Below are 22,691 nucleotides of genomic sequence, written 5' to 3'. Positions count from 1 at the left end.
GGCAGTAGAAACCGAGAGACGGTGATCTGCAAAGCTGAGGCGCCGTTGACAATTGCCAGTTAGCAATATAAGAAGTTAACAGTTTCGACAATATTTACCGTATTGTTATGTCATTACATTTTCTGTAAATAAAGGCATAGAATTTTCAATTTTGAATGTCGAACTTTTTCACTCAAATATCATATGATTATGTCCGTAAGGTCTGGACATATCTGATAAGAAAAAATTAATATATAATCATATGGATGCATCTGGATGTGTCGGCTTCAATTTAGGCTAGGTGAGAAATTTGCATACTGTAGGCTACATGATAAATAACAGGCCTGCACAATTATCAAATATAACATGTATATAGAGGAATAAACGTTCTGGTGTAAGAGCTCAAACAAATTCTGAAAAAGACAGAATTTTATATTCGTTACATTGCCAATAGATTTTATGGTAAGAAATAAAAAGATGTACTTTCGTTCATTGCATGAACATATAAAAACCATCAGCTTTTCGTGTTATTGACCAGAGAAGCAAGCGGCCATTATAATGAACTCATAATTATTTAGCCTTTTATTTATCATGTAGCCTACAGAATGCAAATTTCTCATGTAGACTAAATTGAAGCCAACACAACCAGATGTATCCATATGATTATTAATTTTTTCTTATCAGATATGTCCAGACATACGGACATATGATATTGGAGTGAAAAAGTTTGACAGTCATAATAAGAATTCTATGCATTTATGTGCAGAAAATGTAATGACATAATAATACGGTAAATATTGTCGAAACTCCAAACTTCTCATATTGCTAATTGGCAACTGTCAACGGCGGCCCAACGCTCTCGCTGTTTGCAGATCACCGTCTCTCGGCACTACTGCCAAACTGAGTCAAGTACAGATGCTACATAATACAACATATTCTTCATTTTCTCTTCACATATCACACGCATCTAAAATCTGAAAGCACCAGCGTATTCAGGGTGAATTTATTGTATGAAAACACTAGTTTTATTTTATCTTGATCGCATCAATGATGCAAAATCCGACGATATGTAAAAACAGGTATAAAGAATGAAATGCTTCTCTCTTCACTTCTACTCGTTGTAATTCCTTTGTGTTTTATCTTACTGGTTTCAGAAAATCACGATTTAGTTGTACAATTAATAACGAATCCTATGGTATGATCAGAACTTTCCTATCTTGTGTAAAACGTGAGATAAATGAAGAAATATAAACATATTGCAAGTTTTCTGAGCTACAAACGTTAAAATGAAACAGTGTGCGAGCTGCAGACCTCCCGGTACCAGCCAATCAGAGGCCGCCAAACAAACGTCTCGTAGGCCCAAGAATCTACCTTAAGTGAATCGGCTATAGCACTGAAAACAATGCTTGTCATTTCCTATTAGTTAAGAGAGCTACTGCAGGTGGATACTGCCTCTGGTTGGTGCTCATCTTAATTCGTAGTGGTGTGGCGGTATAACCAAGGGTTGCCTCCTACTTAGGGGGAACTTTGTAGCTAGGGAAGTGCTCCGATGGCTAGCAAAGCATAATAGGTGCCCGCCCTTGCCAGGGGGGCAGCACCAAAATAAAAACAAACTAGATAACACTGACACCTACACTGAAATGAAACCACAACCCATCCACTGAGAGTGGTAGGTGTTCCAGGTACGTTGTACCCTCTGGCTCTCCAAACTCAGCACCTTAATGAAAAAGTGAAGAGATAGCAAGAGAAGATCCTGTGCTTCCTTCTGCGATGCCATGCCAGTCACTAAATATGGTCTCCAGGTATTGGAAAATTTCAACATTGTTTAAGCTTTCATAAAAATAGTGAGAAGCAAAGATCGCTTCCACTTCTGGTAGGTCGATAGTAGAACTGGACGTGAAGAACATAGTCTGAAAACTAAGGAGGTAGAGGCTGTTCTGACGTCCTTAGCTTCGCTTCAAAGTAGGCAAAATGTACTCCAAAAAAGATGGAGGACAACACGTTTAGACAGAGGATGAGATGGGCTCTTGCCATAACTCCCTAGGTTATGGAAGGTCCTCTGATTTCTGGTTCAGCTCAGGGAATTTCTGAAAAAACTCCAACTGGACAGAGAACTCTCTATACTACTTCCAAGCTGGGGAGCACTACTGGGAGCTTGTAGCAAGAGCTGGACCCAGACGGGCTGGGTGCCAGGCAAGCTCAGGGATTGGGAGCTGGCGGGCACTTGGAGCATGAGATGGTGCCAGAGGAGCTGAGCGCCAGGCAAGCTAGAAGTCCAGGAGCTGGCAGACACTCGGAGCATTAGCTGGCGCCAGAGGAGCTGAGTGCCAGGTAAGCTAGGAGCTTGGGAGCTGGCGGACACTCGGAACATGAGTTGGCGGCTGGCGCCAGAGGAGCTGGGCACTAGGCAAGCTTGGAGTTCAGGAGCTGGCAGGCACTTGGAGCATGAGCTGGCACCAGGTGAGTTAGGTAATGAGATGCTGGATGCTCCTGGAAGTCAAGGGAGTCCATAATGATCTAAAAGGAGAAAGAATGGATCCAGGTCTTGGATGGGACCTTGAACTTGGCTAAAATACCCAAGTGTAACAAACAATTTGAGTAAATTTCTTCCTTGCTTGGCTGGGTAAAGGACTTGTGGAGGGATGGAGAATAGGAATAAATCTAGGTCCCTGTGCTTAAACCTGAGTTAACATAGCTCTATACTTGTAAATGGAGGAGTACTAGAGAACCTAGACCTCCTCAGAAAAGAGGTAAACTACCATTGGGTCACAGATGTCTCAAAAAGGGAGATGAAGTGTCTGAGGTAAAAGTTACGGAAAATCGACCCTTTAGTTTGGTAGATGAAGCTAAAAGATTGATGTTTGCTTGCCATGGTCTTTGCAAGAGCGGACCATCTTTGGTAGTATCTCTTGAGGGAGAATGATGGAGTAAATGGTTGGGGAAAGAACCTGGAGGGTCCACCAATAACCGTTGCAGATTCAGGAGTCATTCTACATAGGACAGTATGTGTTACGAGGGTCCTCGTAACATTAAAATGAGCCTGAAACTTCTTTAGGGCTTCCATGAATCATAATAATGTGTAAGGTCAGGAGGACCAAGAAGGATTTGTCTGTACAGTATATGGTGAATGTTGCCCATACTAGAGAGTTTGGGACTGGAGAATCCAAGGGAGGAGGTGAAGGGTCCTTGTGGTGACAGACAGGCCCAAAATCATCTTGTCCCATAGAGTCCACAGATCCCGAGAGACTAGGGGACCAAAGGCCCACCTGAAAGGAAGGACACTCTTCTGATGGCTCAATACGACTGCCACACCTTAAGAGCCCAGAAAAATTCGAGTGGCCAGAATACTTGACTGATTTGCCCACCAAATTTCTTTTTTTGTTGGAGGATCATGGTGCAAACTGCAGACAAAGTGCTAACTCACTGTCGACTCTGCAGCCCATGTGGACTGACAGTACCTCGTACAGTCTGAAGCACATGCGAAGCTGTATGTGGAACAGAACTTATATCTGGCAAACTTAAAAAAGGACAGCAAAGTCCATAATCCACCAAAATCTGGGCACAACAAAAAGAGAGGCCTAGTCCAAAACCAGGCTGTTACCAACTCTGCTCAAACACAATCCTCTAAAAAAGAAAAAATTAGCCCATGAGCAAGTGTTAGGCACTCAGCAGTGGAAGCTGAGCACCAATGATGCCAAGTGCTCTGGAAGAGGGGGATGGGCGTTTGGGAATTGGCGCCCGATGCTAGCTGGTTGGTGCTAGGAGACTGGAAGTTGAATCCAAGCGCGAAGTCGGACCGAAGGAGTGACAGAGGGAACCACAGCGAAAATGTAGGAAGGCTGAGAGATGAAGCTAGCCTTCCTACCTCTTGACAGCACGCAGAGAACGGCAACCGTAACTGCTTAGCCACTTCAGACTTCCGCACCAGACTGCTCGGCGCCAACTATGGAGCGCTCAGCGCGAGCATCTGAGTGCTCGGCACTGCTTTCTTCTTCATTGGCTCAGGAAGACTCTGCTTTATCCCCGATTATGCGTCAAATTGAGGAGCTCATGGGCTTTTTGAAAGACAGTTGTTTCCAAGAGTAAGGACACATTATACCCTATCTCTTGGGACATCTCCATCAAGATGCCTTTCCAGTGGCTGACTAACACTACACCTCCATCATGATGCCTTTTCAGTGGCTGTCTGCCGACACCTGGGCATAGACTACAGGTTCAACTGAGGGGGCAACCCCCTGACTCCCTTGGACTGCCAATATATCTTCTCCCCAGTGCAGGGGAGTGGGACAGTGACTTTAGGTCTAAGAGATCTGAGGGGCCAGATAGCCACCTCCTCCACTACACATCCAGTAAGATGCCTTTCCAATGGCTGTTTGTTGATACCTGGGACCGGCAACAGGCTCGACTGAGGGGCCAACTACCCGTATGGAAACCCCTGACCTCCCTTGGACTTCCAGTATGTCTTCTCCCCAATGTGGGGAAGCGTGACAGGGACCATCGTCTAGGAGCATCGGGGGATGAGTAGCCACCTCCTCCACTGCACAACACTTCACTGTTATAATGGTTAAATTCATGATAATCGAAATATAAGGCTGGCAAAGGCATGGGAAGGAAGCGAGGGAGCCAGGTGCAGGAGCAAGTGAATAATATAGGAGGGCTCATAGGAGGAGAGAATTGGTGCCAGGTGGACATGAGCTGGCGCTGGGTGCTGTGTGCTCTGAGCTGGGCCTGGGAGGCGAGAGGAGGCAGGAGGCAGGAGGCGTGTGGAGGCTAGTGGCGTGTTTCACTAACGCGGTGGCGGGAGGAAAAAGGAGGCAGGCGGAGGCTAGTGGTGGGCGTTTCATTGATTTTTGGTAATCGCGGTTACCGACTACTTTCATGAAAAATAATTGATTAGTAATCGATTACTACCTACTTTTTTTATATCTATATAGAAATTTCTGGTATCAGAGCATAAAAACATGCATAAAATGTATGAATAACATTAGCATTTTATATGTTCATACATGTATGCATTTGAAGATAAGAAATGTACATGTATCTTCTAAAATAAATGAAAAATCAATATCAAAAAGTAGTTTACCATAGCCGTGTGTGCATGCACGCCTAAGGATACTGTACTCCTATTACACGATGTTGTGGGTTTGTGTTAGGAAAAATACAAATTATTGTTGAATTTGTCATACAATATAAAAAAGTAGTTTTAGCATTAAAGAAAGCAAATCCGACTCTAATATTGTAGAACAATTTGTTTTTATTCTCTAATTAGTGATTGAATCCATTAACTGATTATGCCCACCACTAGTGGATGCAAGTGGCCAGCATTGGAGACTAGGAGCTAAAGACGTGGAACATTCACGATGGTGTGATACCAGGAAAAACACCTCCGTATGCCAGGGCCATTTGAACCTTCTCTGTAATGTTCCAAAGTACTGCCGAAGCAAGAACCAGCAGCTGATACTCGGCTGTCGAGAACGTTTTCTCTTAAGGCTCACCGCAGGCAAACATGTGCACCATTCTCTCCTCACTACGTTCCAGACACTACTTTTCAGTTCTCTGCAAAAGTAAAGTGTGATGAGTAGCCCAGGCCCGGTAAACAAAACAAATTAAAAATGTTTTGGCCTAAAGGAATGGCGTAACATTTAAGAATTACTTTAAAATAATTTACCGGAGGCTTGTGAGATGCCTAGGCTGATAAAATAAAAAAAAATAATTCACAAATGTTTGGCCTAAAGGAATGGCCTAACATTCAAGAATTACTTTAAAGGTAATTATTTCCTAGCAGCTTGTGGATAGCCAATGGCCAGTAAACAAATCCTAAAAGCAAAAGTTTGGCCTAACGGAATGACACAACATAAAAGAATTTCTTTTAAGGCAATCACTTACTAGTGGCTGGGTGCAGCCTATGCCTGGTAAATAAATCATGAATGCAAAAGTTTTTGGCCTAATGGAATGGTGTAACATTCAAAAATTACTTTTAAGGCAATTATTTACTGGTGACTTGCATGTAGCCTAAGCCCCATAAGCAAAACATAAATGTGAAAGTGTTGGCCTAAAGGAATGGTGTAACATTCAAGAATTACTTTTAAGACGAAACTATTACTGGCTTGCTGATGAATCTAAATCAAGGTAATAATAATAAAAAGACAAGACTCATTCTGAAAGACTCTGCTCGAGGGCCATGAAATATGCGTTCCGGTGGTTGTGTAACACTAACGAAATCCGGTGATATAACCAGAAAACAAGAATAAGTTGCTGTAAGCACTCGATGTTTAGTCGAGTACGGCAGAAAACAGAGTGAGGTGGTTAGCTAAGTCGTTCCTAGGGCGTCCAGACAATCGGTACCGGACAGTTTGGTGCTGGACAATTCGATACTATAGTCAAACCAAAATGTCAAGGCGGATGACAGGAAGTCTCATCAGAATGCTTCGTATTTGAATCTAAAAGTTGAGGACATTTTCCCTTGTAGACAAATGGAAAAATCTCATCACCTTATAGTATAGTCAGGTTAAGCTCTCTACTGGATGGTGCAATACCAATCACTCCACCCACACTTTCGTTTCTTTCTCCTTCTTACTAAAATGGTTTACATCTGACTTTAGATCCATTGAACATTGGTTCTCCAAATTCTTCTTGTTGTTGAAACTTCGACAAGAGAGACTGTACTTTTCCACAAGTTGTGGTATAGTTTTACGTATTCTCTTTAAATTTATGCAAAGTGGAAATGAGTATTATGTAGAAGAAGGATATTATGTTTTGTTGTGTTTGTATTTAGTAATGAAAAACATTGTCTTGGCTGTTTCGAGTGTTTAATTCTAAGTATAAATGTAATAATGCTTAACTACATGTATCGGTTGTTTGCCCGGTGGTTAGTCGAAGGTTTGGTGTCGGTCAAAGACGGCTGTGAAGTCAGTCTCTTCATAACCTTGATACAGAGTGGTTCGAGCTAGTAGGGGCTCAAGAATACAGCCATAGTTGTCGGTGCCTTCAAGTACACTTTAGTAGTCCTTTTCAACTTAAAAGTACATTTAGGGAAAACTTCCTTTAGGAGATATGAATATCTAAATGTAAGGAGAATTTCTTGAGGTGTGCTTTGGATGAGGGACATGAAATAGAGATTGTGCTCACACCAATCTAACTACTGTATTTCGAGCTAGGAACAGTGAATGCGCCAACAGTAAGTTTATATCGTTTGTTTAGTTAGTATACACAAAGCAATGCATTGATTTAATCACAATTTGAACATCATAAGAATGAAGCAACCTGGGTGTCACAGTACCGTATAAGACTTAGGCTACGATTAGGTCAGTACATTTCGAATTATTTAGGCTATATGATAACACTGACGATTTGAAATGCTCTACTTATTTTGAATGAGTCAGAATACAGTGGTGCCCTGACCAGGATATCAGTGATTGGTTGTTAGAGCAGAGATCTGTATAGTTAGGGTTTATGAAATTTTAAGGATTGTTATGATATTTGGCGATAAAGATAAAGATGTGACCGGCTGATGGGGCAGGCATTTTAGAATGTCACGTGTTAGCCTAGCCTGAAATGGATTAGTAGGATTAAAGTTTATGGTAAGTTTTAAGATACTTCAGTGACATTTAATTTGGAATAAAACCCTGTTGTGTACTGCATATATGTATGTGTAGTCAAGGGCACATATATATAACTGGTAGTGATCCACCACTTATTGATTTGAAGAGGTGTAGCCAATCTTTAAATATTATATATTTACTAATGTGGTATATATATATATATATTTTTTTGGGAGGGGGGCACTGGCAGTTTGTACACTTTTAGTAATTAAGAACTTGTGTATTTGGTATTTGTAAATTATAGGCTAAGATGTCTGACCTGGAAGAATTAAGGAGGAGACAGGGGTGTTTTAAGTCTGTGATAACTAACTGGTCAAAAAAGGTTGAAACCACTACTGATACAGGTGATATCAATAGTATTTCTTCACTGGAAGACTCCTTGAAGGAATATTTACAGAAAATCCAGGAACTGGATAATGAAATATTGGATCTAACAGATCCTGGAGGACAACCTGACCAAATTATGAATCCAGCAGAATACAGCCTAAAGGTGGGCACTGAAATTCATAGACTAAACTCCTCCAACATGAGTCTTCTAGCTGTAAGAAGTGAACCTAGTGCACCGATATCGCCTGTTAAAACTACCGTGAAGTTACCCAAATTAGACCTCAAACATTTCGATAGTGATGTATTGGAATGGAATTCATTTTGGGAACTTTATGAAGTATCAGTGCACCAACGTACTGATTTTGAAAATATACAGAAATTTTCTTATTTGAAGGGCCTATTGGAAGGTGAGGCTCTGGAACTGATATCTGGTTTTAAATTAGATGATAAATATTTACAAGCAGTGAACCTGTTAAAAGAGACCTATGGCAGAAAAGACAAAATCAAGTTGTGCTTAGTTAGAAAACTCTTCCAAACTGAGACTCCCAATGCAGATGCAGAATCGCTACAAGGATTTAGAGTGCAATTCGAATGCTGCATAAGATCATTGGAGTGTGAAAGGCTGGAATTGAGTGAAATGTATACTACCTTGCTCTACACCAAACTAAAATAAGTGAAATAATAATACGAAGGTGCGGAGAAGATTGGCTGAAATTTGACACCTCTAAAAAACATCTTGAAGAAGAAATACACAATTTGAGGGCTTTTCCACAGACTGAACCAGCAAAAGCTAATACATTGACAATGGTATCTGCTTTCGCAGTAGAACAACGGTAATCTGTGAGACCAAAAAAAACATCGGTAAGGCCTAAAGAAAGTACGAACAAAAGCCAAGGTAAACCAGGTTAAAGGATGTGCACTTTGCGGAAGCAACCGCATATGGACACATTGTACATCCTATGTAACCAGAGGAGGAAAGATAGAACAACTCAGAACTCTGAGTTTGTGTTTTATACTGTATGCACATCTAATAAACACTTCAGTTCCGACTGTGACAGGCAAAGTTATGATAACAGCTGCACTGTTAGACATCATAGTGGTATATGCAATCGAAACCAGCCAAATAAATCTAAGGTAGATGGGGTACAAGTTGGAACTCTCTCTTTGATGAATACCGGACAGGATAATAAGACGACTAGGAAGTTGATCTTACCTACAGCCACAATAACCCTAAAGGGTAAAATAGGTTGCACTGTGCGAAACAGGGGGGTTGTTAGATATCTGTTCCGAGAGGTCATTTATAAAGAAATCTGCTCTTGAGGGACTCCACTATAAAAGCAAGGGAGTTGAAATTATATCATTGAGAGGTTACTTAACTTCTACACCAGTTAAGGAATATGAAATGGTGAACATCGCTGTGCCTCAATGGGGTAGATTAATAAATATGGACTGTATAGCGATCGATGAGCTACCAGAATATACAAAGAAATTCAGCGTCAAAAAGAAATTAAGGTCATTGCGTAGAACAAAAATCAGCCTGGCTGATAAAGATTTTGATCAACCCATAGAGAAACAACTGCCTACTGAACTGTTAATAGGGGCTGACAACGTATACAACATCTTACACCCAGGGTTTAGGGGTTTAGGAAATTTGAAAATTTAGTATTGCTACCAACCATATTTGGTTATGTGGTAACAGGAACATGTAGTTCTCCTCCCACCAAGGAGACTCATGTTTCCATTTTATAACTGGTAGTGGAAACCAATGACATAATTATGGCTGAAGGGCTACTCAATTAAAGGATCCAAGGGAAGATCTTGAAAGTTTATGACGTTTAGATCATTTAGGTATTGACTGCAGTGAAATAACAGAACAGGAATGGAAGGTATTAGAGAACTTTGAGAATACTATAACTTATTCTGAAATTGACAAACAGTATGTTGTGGCATTGCCTTGGAAAGGCAATAAGAGAGATTAACTTCCAACTTTGGGTTGGCTTTGAACAGATTAAAACAGTGTCAAGTTTCAGGACACTCAGTATCTAGAACACTACCAGAAAATCCTGAAGGATCAGGAGGATAGGAGATTCATAGAGAGAGTGGGATGTTTTAAAACAGAAGACTGTCATTTCTTGGCACATCGTGGTGTTAAAAAGGACAGTGCAACAACCCTTATTAGGATAGTATTTGACTGTTCGGTTAGACAGGGGAAAGGTGGGTTAAGCTTGAACGATTGTTTGTGGATGGGACCACATATAATAGATGACCTGCTCAAATTTCTGCCACAGTTTAAAACAAAATCATTTGCTTGTATTATTGACATAGAGAAGGCATTTTTAATGGTGCAACTCAGGGAGGAGGATAGAGGCTATACAGTACTAGGTTTTTATGGTTGGAAGATCCAACAGACCCTAACAGTAAATTGTTAGTGTATAGGTTTAGAGTTGTTTTGTTTGGAGCTACATGTTCTCCCTTTCTGCTGAATGCAACGATTAAGAAACACCTGTCTATGGTAGAAGGTGACGTAGAAAGGATAAAAAGAGGAACATTATGTAGATAACTTGCAGTTCACTAGCAATGGTGATAATGAACTGGTGAATTTTTTCTTTGAAGCAAATAAGATATTTACACAAGCACATTTATATCTGAAAGAATGGACGAGTAATAATGACTAGTTGCAAAATACTGCTAAAGCATATGGGATTAGTGCCAGAGAACAAACAACTCATAAGGTCTTAGGTCTGAACTGGGGCAAAGAAAAAGATACCTTGACATTACAACAGACTAAGACAAAAAAGTCCAGCCAGACTAAGAGAGAAGTGTTGAGAACTGTTGCACGGATTTACGATCCATTAGGAGTGCTTCTACCTGTTCCTATTAGGGCAAGGATATACCTGCAGAATTTGTGGAAGCAACTACTGGATTAGGATGAACAACTCCCAGACCCATTACAGATATATTCTGCAATGCCAGTGAGTTAGCATATGGTTGATATGCTTGTGTAGCCTATAGAGTTAAGAACAAAAACTCTTATTTAACCCTTAAACGCCGAGCCTCTATTTACACAAATCTTCTCCCATATGCCGGCAGCGTTTGGTGAGTTAGCGCCGAAGCTGAAAAAAAGTTTTTTTTCAAAAAATCACAGCACGCTTAGTTTTTAAGATTAAGAGTTCATTTTTGGCTCCTTTTTTTTGTCATTGCCTGAAGTTTAGTATGCAACCATCAGAAATGGAAAAAAATATCATTATCATATATAAATATTGGAATATATGACAGCGAAAAAAAAACTTATATAATTGTATACAAATCGCGCTAAAAGCACAACGGTTAAAGCTAATGAGTTAATTTTTTTTAGTTGTATTGTACACTAAATTGCGATGATTTTGGTATATAAAAAATTGTAAAACGATCAAAGTAACACAAAGAAAATATTATCACAAAATGATGCATGAATTAAACGCCATGGACGTAAAAAAATGTTTTTTCAAAAATTCACAATAAATCGAAATATTGTGCTAGAGACTTCCGTTTGTTGAAAAATGAAGCTAATTGATTGAATATTACTAGACTGTAAGTGTTTTAGCTTACAATTGCAGTTTTCGACCATTTCGGTCGAGTTAAAGTTGACTGAAAGTTGAATTTTTTCTATTTATCGTGATTTATATGAAAATGAGTTATTTTCTGTTGTATTGTACATGAAATTGCACACATTTTCATATATAAAACTTTATGTAACGACTAATATAAAACGGTGTAAATATTACGACAACGAGACGAAAGAATTTCTGAGATGTTCGGCGAGTTACCACAAGAGACGTAAGGAAAATGTTTTTTCAAAAATTCACCATAAATCGAAATATAGTGCTAGAGACTTCCAATTTATTGCAAAATGAAGGTAAACGATTGAATATTACTAGAATGTAAGAGTTTTAGCTTACAATTGCATTTTTACCATTTCGGTCGAGTTAAAGTTGACCGAAGGTTGAAATTTTGGCAGTTATCGTGATTTATGTGAAAATATTTCAAAACTGATAAAAGCTACAACCATGAGCTATCTTCTGTTGTATTCTACATGAAATTGCGCACATTTTCATACATAAAAGTTTACGTAACGACTAATGTAAAACGATGCAAACATTACGACAACATGACAAAAGAATTTCTGAGATGTTCGGCAGAGTTACATGCACGCAGAGACGTAAGGAAAAAGTTTTTTTCAGAAATTCACCATAAATCAAAATATTGTGCTAGAGACTTCCAGTTTGTTGCAAAATGAAGGTACATGATTGAATATTACTAGAATGTAAGAGTTTTAGCTTATAATTGCATTTTTTTACCATTTCAGTCGAGTTAAAGTTGACCGAAGCTTGAAATTTTGGCAGTTATCGTGATTTATATGAAAATATTTCAAAACTGATAAAAGCTACAACCATGAGTTATTTTCTGTTGTATTCTACATGAAATTGCGCACATTTCCATATATAAAACTTTATGTAACGACTAATATAAAACAGTGCAAACATTACGACAACGTGATTTAAAGAATTTCTGGCGCGGACGTAAGGAAAAACTTTTTTTCAAAAATTCACCATAAATCAAAATATTGTGCTAGACTTCCAATTGGTTGCAAAATGAAGGTAAATGATTGAATATTACTAGAATGTAAGAGTTTTAGCTTACAATTGCATTTTTTTACCATTTTGGTCGAGTCAAAGTTGACCAAGGTTGAAATTTTGGCAGTTATCGTGATTTATATGAAAATATTTCAAAACTGATAAAAGCTACAACCATGAGTTATTTTCTGTTGTATTGTACATGAAATTGCGCACATTTTCCTATATAAAACTTTATGTAACGGCTAATATAGAACAGTGCAAAATTACAACAAAATGACGAAAGAATTTCTGAAATTTTCGGCAGAGTTACACATGGCGTAAGAAAAAGTTTTTTTTAAATTCACCATAAATCGAAATATTGTGCTAGAGACTTCCAATTTGTTGCAAAATGAAGGTACATGATTGAATATTACTAGAATGTAAGAGTTTTAGCTTACAATTGCGTTTTTCGACCATTTCGGTCGAGTCAAAGTTGACCAAAGGTTGAAATTTTTTGTAGTCGACATACGGTACGTCCACTTGGCACCCAACAGACAATTTTAGTCGACGTATGATACGTCCAGTAGGCGTTTAAGGGTTAATGATGGCAAAAGCAAGCATAGCGCCCATTAAAAAATTAACTGTTCCAAAACTTGAGTTGATGGCATTGTTGCTAGCAGCAAGAATGGCCAAATTTATTAAAGAATCCTTTGAGAAGGGTGAGTTTGTAGAACTGTTTGTTTGGTCGGACAGTAAAGCCGCCCTAAGTTGGCTAGTATCGAAAAGTGTTCTCCCTGTGTTTGTGAAAGATAGAGTACAGGAAATAAACTTTTGAATTCCAGAGGCGGTCTTGTCCTATGTGCCTACAGATGATAATCCCAGTGACTGGTTGACACACAGGAAAAGGACAGAAATGATCTTGGATAGTTCTTTCTGGTGGGAGGGACCACCTTGGTTAAAAAATTCCTCTTGGCCAATAGATAGGCCATGGGTTGGAGGATCACTTGCGCAGGGTAAAGCAGAGAACATTTTGGTCAAAACTGTAGAGGACAACCTGAATGTTAATACTCACTTGCTGAATTGGGAGAGATTCAGCAGTGCTGAAAAGGTCTGTAGGACCACAGTGTGGATCCTACGATTTTTGAATAATTGTAGGAGTTCAAACAGTATGAAGAGGCATGGTGAATTGACCTTGGAAGAACTCCAAGAGGCAAAGAATAAGACCATTGCCCATCATACACAGGGAATTTTTCCAAGAGGAATACGAGAGTTTGATGAAGGGGGTAAGAAAACCAAAACTAGCTCTCGGACATCAGTTGAATCTTTACCTGGACAACGGGGTAATAAGGTTTAAGGGCAGACTAGAACACGAACAGTTACCCAAATCTGTCAAGTTTTCCATAATACTGCCAAAGAGTTGCTATGTTACTCGGGTTATTATTACAGATCATCATGATGCTAATGCTCATATGGATGTACAGTAAATGCAACTGTGGCGAGGGTTAGACAGGAGTTCTGGATCCCACAGATAAGGCAACTGACTAAGAGTATAATACATCATTGTGTTATTTGTAGGAGGCCGTATAGGCCCAAAATAGTTCCTCCATTACCTGAGTTCAGGGTGCAATGTAAGCAACCTTTTAATACCCCAGGCATGGACTACACTGGCACATTATGGGTTAAGGGAAAAGGACAAAGCCCTGAGAAGGCTTATATCAACTTATTTACGTGCCCGATAACCAGAGGCATACATGTGGAGCTCGTTGATAACCAGTCCTGTGACTCGTTCCTCATGAGTTTTAGAAAATTCTGAGCAGAAGAGGTTTCCCAGCATTCATGTTGAGTGACAACACCACCACGTTTGTAGTGGCATCAGAATACCTTAAGACCATGTCGGAGAATCCTAGGGTAAAGGAATATCTGTTAGATATAAAGTGTACCTGGAAGTTCATTCCAGCGAGAGCACCATGGTTTGGTGCTATATGGGAAAGGCTGATAGACTTCTGAAGTCATGCCTAAAAAAAATTGTAGGCCAAACCTTGCTCAGTTTTGAGGAAGCTGGTGGAGCTGGATGGAATTGTCAATGACAGACCATTAAGTTACAAGCCAGGGGGTTTGAATCAGTTGGAAATCTTAACCCCTAACCATTTGATCCTTGGATGAAAGCTTAAGTCCTTCCCAAGAGAAGTAGTAAATTGGGAAGAGATCTCCGGTGACCCTACCTATGGACGGAGAGAGTTCACTGAGGAAAGATTCCTGTATATGTCCAAGTTTTGTGACGACTTGTGGAAGAGATGGGACCAAGACTCGCCACCTATCTGACTGATACTACACTGCATCTTCCTACATAAAATACAAATAGAATGTCGATCGTGTTTGAGGGTACTCATCCTACACTTGCAAGACGTGTAGGGCCGATGAGCGTCAGTATCTCCAGCAGTACAATGCTCTGTCGTCAATGTAAACAAAGTGGAAGAATCAGCGCTAGCAGACGGCGACGTCTTCTTGTTTAACTTATCCAATCAAGTCCAAAGTACTGATCCAAAAGTCAAAATCGGGAGAGAAGTTCCAAATCCCATCAATCAAGTATCCATCCAGGAGAAAATGCGTTGAAAACAGTCAAAATCGTGATCTGATGTCCAAATTCTTAAATGGGGGTCAGGCTTAAAGACCAAAAGTTCGCCTGATGTGGGACACATTCACACAGCATGGCAAACTTGCAGCATTGTTGCCAACAGTACTTCAGGTAACTCATTCGACAAGATTTTCCTGTAAGCGTTGGTAACGCTGACAGTTAATTACCCACTTAGTGGGTAAAAGTTATGGGATGTAGTTCGGGCTGGTAGGTGACCAGGGCTAATTCAGGTGTTCAGGGAGTGTATTGCAATTTTAAAATTTTATAACAAAGAATAATACATAAATCATCTGCCTTGGAATATCGGCAGTACCTGTAATATAGAGAGAGATCCACCTTGTGGCACAGGAAGAGGATCCATTGATGAATTAAGGATAAACTCAATAATCATAATCACATTGTTCACAGCACTGCAGATGGAAAATTAATATTAATTGGACACTGAGAATTTTATTATTATCATGAAGAACTTTATCATCACAAACTGCTTTAACCTTTAAAATCAGCTTTGCCATCAGCACTGATTTCATTCCTTGCCTATTCATTTAAGTCTATCATTAGTTTTAGTTTTCTGCACAAGAAAACTACTGTACACAGATGGCTATTTGTTTGTGATGTCCACACTTTTTGTCTGCCCTTAGATCTTAAAAACTACTGAGGCTAGAGGGCTGCAAATTAGTATTGATCATCTACCCTCCAATCACCAAACATATCGAATTGGAGCTCTCTAACCTCAGTCTGGCACTGTTATAAGTGCCAACAACACTGGCCACCACCAGGCCGTGGCTGAAAGTTTCGTGGGATGTGGCTGAGAGTTTCGTGGGATGTGGCTGAGAGTTTCATGGGTCATGGCTGAGTTTTATACAGCATTATATGCTGTCCAGAAAACTTGATTGCGCTGAAGAAACTTCACCGCATTTTTTACCTGTTTCTTAGTGAATTATAAAACAATTCCATCCCCAAAAATGGAATTGGAAAAATATCTATACTTACCAAGTAATCACATAGCTATAGTTTCTAACTAGCGCAGCAGCCTTTTATTTAAAAAATCGTGGTAGCATTTCAACTGTTTAGTGTAGGTGACAAGGCCCAACCACAAACGGGAGTACTGGAAACGACTTAGCAGATAACCTCACTGTGTTTGTGCCCTTATGTCCATCAAAGGGGAGGGTGGGCGGGCTCTGATTCTGTAATTACTTGGTAAGTATATAAGAAACTTAATCTTATTATGAAAATATCATTTTCATATAAGTAACTTACCAAGTAATTAACATAGCTGAATCCCACATTGAATGGGGGTGGGATACATGGACATATTCTACTCCAAAACATTAAGACATGCTGATGACTTTGAAGTAGAAAAAACTGCTAGCATTGAAACAATGCTTGTCATTTCCTTACCTGGTAAGAGAGCTACTGCAGGTGAATAATGCCTCTGGTTGGTGCTCATCTTAACCTGTAGTGGCATGGCAGTTGAGCTGTGGGTCACCTCTACTTAAATGGGATCTTTACGGCAGAGGATAGGCCTGATTACTGGTAAAGCATACACAAGTGCCCTTGCCCTGGGTGCAGTACCAATATAAAAAACAACCAGACAACAGTGTCACCTACACTGAAAAAACCACAACCCATCCACTCAAACTGGTGGGTACTCCAGGTACATTGTTCCCCCAGGCTCCTCAAAACTCAACACCTCTTCAAGGCAAAAAGATAATAAGAGAAAAAGAGAATTTCCTATGCTTCTTCCCCGATACCATGCCAGCCACTGACAATGGCCCCAAAGGTAGTGCAATTTTCAAACACTGTTTCAACTTCTTTCAAATACAGGTAGTCCCCGGTTATCGGCGTTCTGGTTTTTCGGCACTTGTCTAGCGACAAAAATTGGTTGATTTTCGGTGCCAGTAGGCACTGATTTCTGCTTATCGGCGCAGATAATCACGTGTTGGCGCTGATACATACCTAACAGAGGTGCCAATAACCAAAAATCGTGGTTATTGTCATGCTGCTGGAACGGAACCCCTGGCTGATCCCCGGGGACTGCCTATAGCAAGACGCGAAGATTGATTTGCATTTCCAGTAGGTCGACTGCAGAATGGAAGTGAGACATATTGTGCCTGAAAGCGAAGAAGGTAGCAACTGCTCGGACATCATGAGCTTTCACTTTGAAAGTAGGCAAAATGTCCTCCTGAATCCGAGAATGCGCCTCACAAATCACGGCCCTCAGGAAGAACGACAATGCTTTCTTAATAAGAGGGTGAGAAGGGTTCTAAACAGAACACCAGAGGCTGGTGGATGGCCTTCTGATCTTTTCGGTCCTGCTCAGGTAATACCTCAGGGCTCTGACAGGGCAAAGAAGCCTTTCACCTTCCACAAGGCCAAAAAATTTCCATTAAATTCTTAATGCTGAAGGAATGGGGCCAGGGCTTGGATGGGTCCTCCTCTTGGCTAAGAAACCTAGGGTAAAGGCGCACAATGCGTCTCCTTGGGAAAATTCTACTCTCTTATTGGTGGCCTGAATCTCACTGACATGTTTAGTAGTAGCCAAAGCCACAAGGAAGAGAGTCTTCCTAATGAGGTCCCTTAGAGAAGCGGAATGGAGGGGTTCAAAAGATGTGCCTGTTAGCCACTTCAACACTATGTCTAGATTCCAAGAGACAGGTCAACCTCCTCCTGCTTGGAGTGTCAAATGACTTGATGAGATCCCTAAGATCTGGGTTTGACGACAGACCCAGACCTCTACGCTTGAACACAGAGCTAAGCATGGCTCGATACCCCTTAATGGTGGAGGATGACAAACCCCCAGAGGTCCTCAGAAAAAGGAGGAAATCTGCAATTTGAGTTAAAGATGTCTCAGAAGGAGAGATATTGTGCCTGAGACACCATCTTCGGACAACTTTCCTTAAAGGTTGCCGCAGCTGAAGGCTTAAGTGATTTAGAGGTTTGTGGCATAATAAAACAAACAACTGACCAATCATAAAATATAATCAAATTCAAAGCAAACATACAAAACGAAAGCAAATGGCAAGTTGGGCAGTGAGTCTGCAGAGATGTCTGTATATAACGGCAGCTGGAAGCAAACTGGAGTACATACTGACAGGTCGATTGTTAGCGACCTTGTCAGAAAGTTAAATGGCCTTTCCAGCTCGTGATTACAAGCTAAATCCTGTTTAAAGAACAAAGGTTTGTATTTTTGTAGGAACAAATAAAATTCAGGCCAAAGGCCAAGCACTGGGACCTATATGGCCATTCAATGCTGAAAAGGGGAATTGGAAGTACATAAAAGGGTTTTCAAGGTGTCACTGGAGGAAAACCTCCCAATTGCACTATGAAACAATTGTAAGGAGAGGGTGGAAAGTAATATGGAAGAGAATTTGAATAGAGGTACAGTAAAAGGAATGAAAGGGGTTACAGCTAAGGACTGATGGGATGCTACAAAGAACCTTAAGTAATGCCTACAGTGCACTGTGTGAAGTTCACTGGCAGCACTACTCCCCCTAAGGGAAGAATCCTCCTCTTTTGAGATAAAGCCCAAAACAACACTGCAACATCTAAGAACATCACTTTGCCCTCCTTGTAAGATCCACCAGAGGCAAAGTCTGCCATCACAGTGAGTAAAGGTCCAACCACAACGAAGCTTCAAACAAAGCCATGTTAACCAACAGGTCTCAAGTGTCCTCAGGATCATACTAGTTTCATTTATGCATCATATAGATACAAGCAACAGCTGAAAGGACCAACTGGAGGAGCAAGAACTCTCTGATCCAGAGGTCAGGTAATTGACCTACACCAGAATGCCCCGTGCAAGCATGGAGCATCTCTGTTATTCATAATTCACTGACCATAAAGTTTACTTTTCACTTGCTCAAGTTTGCTATACAGTAGTTTGCATTTTTGTGTGCCCCTTTCATATTAATCTCATCTCGCTTGATGAGAAGGAAGTCTTTCCTTATCTTTGACCAAAATGATCAGATTTACATTTTTCTCACAACAATCAATTACGGTACTGTAATAAACATGACAACATATGTAGTCTATGAACCCAATGGTGAAGTTAAGTATACCTTAGTTTTACCAGACCACTGAGCTGATAAACAGCTCTCCTAGGGCTGGCCCGAAGAATCAGACTTATTTAACGTGGCTAAGAACCAATTAGTTACTTAGCAACAGGACCTACAGCTTATTGTGAAATCCGAATCACTCTATTGCATCATTTGTCTACCTGTATTTCAGCCACTAGACAACTGAGACAGAAGGCATATATACTGATGAAAGAAAATGTGTAAATGTTTACCTTAATGCCACAACCGTTCCCACAAGAGCAGTGTTTAAGTACTGTACCTGGCCCATGCAAATGAATGTTGAAACATACAGCAAAAGTGGAAAATAGCCTACCTTGGTAAATGCAAAATTGGCAATCAAACTTGGGTATTTCTAAGTCTTAGCTCTGCACCTGCTTTTACCTTGGAAACTGGTTTTTTAGGGTTGCTGATAAAGGAGACGCATTTGTTTGTTGTCGGCCAACTGTTATATGCTCCCTGACTCTACTCAACAGTAAAGGGGGACTGTGGGAATTTGGGGTTTTGGGTGGGGGAGAACACAGAAATGGAGTGGACATGTTTATGTTGTGAAGCATCCCCTGGAGAAGGCAAACGCCAGGGAGGCATCTGTCGGTGGGAGGGAGCAGCTGAAAGGTTCAACTGTATTTCGCCATGTTTAGTACCGTACTGGCACCTGGAGGTTTAAATGTATTTTGCCGTAAATTGAAACTTTAGAAGGACCGGAAACGAACATTATCCCCCAGTCCCCCTTTTTCCTAAGTAAGAAGTCAGCCTATGTACCAAAAGCTCCCTATAAGAGTGCGCATGCGTGGCAGCATTCGAAATAGCAGCAGTAGTGAAAGTTTTTGTCTTTGTAATGGCTACCTTTGTTGTCTTCTTGTTTCTATGTTTGTTTGGGGTTTTTTCATCTCTGTAGTGCTGAAAACAGTAAAGTTTGGGTGTTTTCTCATTAACCGTGGTCTACCCCACCCATAACCCCGCTTTTCCTAGGGGTCACCCAAATTGTAGGGTAGTAAACACCCTACCCATAACCACGCTTTCCCTAGGGGTCACCCAAATTGTAGGGTAGTAAACACCCTACACATAACCCCACTTTCCCTAGGGGTCCCCCAAATTGTAGGGTAGTAAACACCCTACCCATAACCCCGCTTTCCCTAGGGGTCCCCCAAATTGTAGGGTAGTAAACACCCTACCCATAACCATGCTTTCCCTAGGGGTCACCCAAATTGTAGGGTAGTAAACACCCTGCCCATAACCCCACTTTCCCTAGGGGTCACCCAAATTGTAGGGTAGTAAACACCCTACCCATAACCCTGCTTTCCCTAGGGGTCACCCAAATTGTAGGGTAGTAAACACACTACCCATAAACCCGCTTTCCCTAGGGGTCACACAAATTGTAGGGTAGTAAACACCCTGCCCATAACCCCGCTTTCCCTAGGGGTCCCCCAAATTGTAGGGTAGTAACACCCCACCCATAACCCCACATTCCCACTGGGTCCCCTACCTTGTTGGACGAAGTTCTGTGGTTAATTACACGTTAATTACAATCGTGCGACAAAAATTGAAGGTAAATCCATAATTAGCAACCAAAAAACTGTAGAAAAAGTAAAAGTTCGAAGGAAATCGCTGCTGCGGAGCTGCTACTAAGATCTACTGAAACTTAAACCATGATGATGGCATAAGCCTATTTGGAAAAAAGGCAAGTAAAATTTTACTTTAGTTGCGCAGCCTGATTCCCGCCAGTCGTCAACCGGGACAGGTTCCTCATACATGAATAGACCTAACCTTTCCTATAATGCCAGGACCTGACCTATCCAGGGTCATATCTTATGGGTTGCCAATAAGACTCCAGCCAGCCATTTGTGCAAGAAAACCATTTTGGGTTTTTCATGGAAAAATGACTAGGAAATAATAGGGCACTCAAAGAAAATTAAAATTCGAACATAACTTAACCTAGGAGTGTTTACTGGTTACAATTCTGCTGTATTAGCTATGGAAGGGGGCAGTATTCTTACCTCATAAGTCGTAATTTTATAAATTTTTATTTATCATTGGCGCATAGTGTTTATGGGGTTCAGAATAACGAGAATGAAGAGCTCTTTTCAAAAAATGTAGGTTACAATGTCATAGTGTGTATTGGCAACTTATAAAATAATACCCTTTCCAGATCTTACCTACCTAACCTGACCTAGGGTGATGTACCCTGACCTGGCTGGTGGCCTTTGCCCGCCCCTGGGACCCCCTCAAAAAGGTGGTAACCTGTCCTGGCCAGCGACTGGCGGGAATCAGGCGGTGCAACTAAAGTAAAGTTTTACCAACAGGCCTATGCTTCATGTTTTTTGATAAATATGAGTCCTACATTAACCAAAACTTCAATATAACAGGCTGGCCTACACAACTCTACTGTATCAGGTCACTACTGCAGGCCCACAAAGCAGAAACAACGGTGTTTGGGGAAAGAGCTGATCCATGAACAGGTGTCCTGCACGAGAGCTTCAGCCCTACACTATGCATCCTGCAGGAGGACCTTGAGAGCCACGCCACATTATGAGCACGAAAGGGCTCGACTGCAGGCTCAAGAGACGCCCCAGGACGGATGAAGGCAGTGGCGGGGAGTTTCAGGTGACGGCACAGACCCAGGCGCTGCGGCCAAGTCAAATCAGCAGTAAACAGCTTATCAAATGAATCTTGACAACACACACGGACTTACTTCAAGTTCCAGGATCAATATGAAGAGAGCCCATGTGAAGCTCTACCGGTACCTGTTCGGGGTTGAGGCGCCGCTGAAACCCCACCGTCTGTCTATCTATGTAGTAGTCGTGGGTCAGGCCTATGTAATAACAATCTACAACAACCCCTCAATGTTTAGGGTGCATACTAATATTACCTATGTCAAGCCTGAAACGGAACCAATATCTGCTGGTGCAAAGTAGACGAGGTTATTGGTCAGTTTAGAGGCAGCCAGCAAGATGTCATCTACCAGAACTCACGAGAAATTCGTTCGTTGAGGCGAATTGTTTTCTTTCGGCGACGACAGTTCTGTATCCGCATCCCTCACTTTCAGCTTGTCTGCATCACGCTATTTCTTATTGACACTTGAATTCCAACAGATTCATCAAGTTCGGTTTTGATTTTATATTAATATGCTCATTTAGCAACGTCTTTCAATAAAATTACCACTTCTATGTTTTTTTCGTAAAAAAGATTCTATCAAAGCCATGGTTATTTTACATTCGAATTTCCAAAGATGGCTGACGCTAAAATCCATTAAAAAGTAGGATTAATCCAATTTTGGTAAACTATGATATTAATGGATGTAATGAATAAATATTATTTTGTTCTTTCAAAAAATTCATATATATATATATATACATATATTATAAACACACATATATAATTTATATATATATATATATATATATATATATATATATATATATATATATATATATATATATATATATATATATATATATAGTCCTACACCTTTCTTTAG

The 22,691-nt window shown here is 40.6% G+C and overlaps 1 protein-coding gene across 1 annotated transcript in view; it reads right to left on the bottom strand.

The window, feature by feature from the left end:
* Window positions 1-22,266, bottom strand: part of hiw (highwire) — a 1,788,684-nt gene extending 1,766,418 nt beyond the window's left edge. Inside the window, 1 exon segment of the mRNA XM_067112237.1 lies at window positions 22,083-22,266. The gene's annotated coding sequence lies outside the window, so the exon portion shown is untranslated.
* Window positions 22,267-22,691: the final 425 nt, after the last annotated feature.

Source organism: Macrobrachium rosenbergii, chromosome 2 (genome assembly GCF_040412425.1).
Source record: "Macrobrachium rosenbergii isolate ZJJX-2024 chromosome 2, ASM4041242v1, whole genome shotgun sequence".
NCBI lineage: Eukaryota > Metazoa > Arthropoda > Malacostraca > Decapoda > Palaemonidae > Macrobrachium > Macrobrachium rosenbergii.
This window is presented reverse-complemented; position numbering and strand designations above follow the sequence as displayed.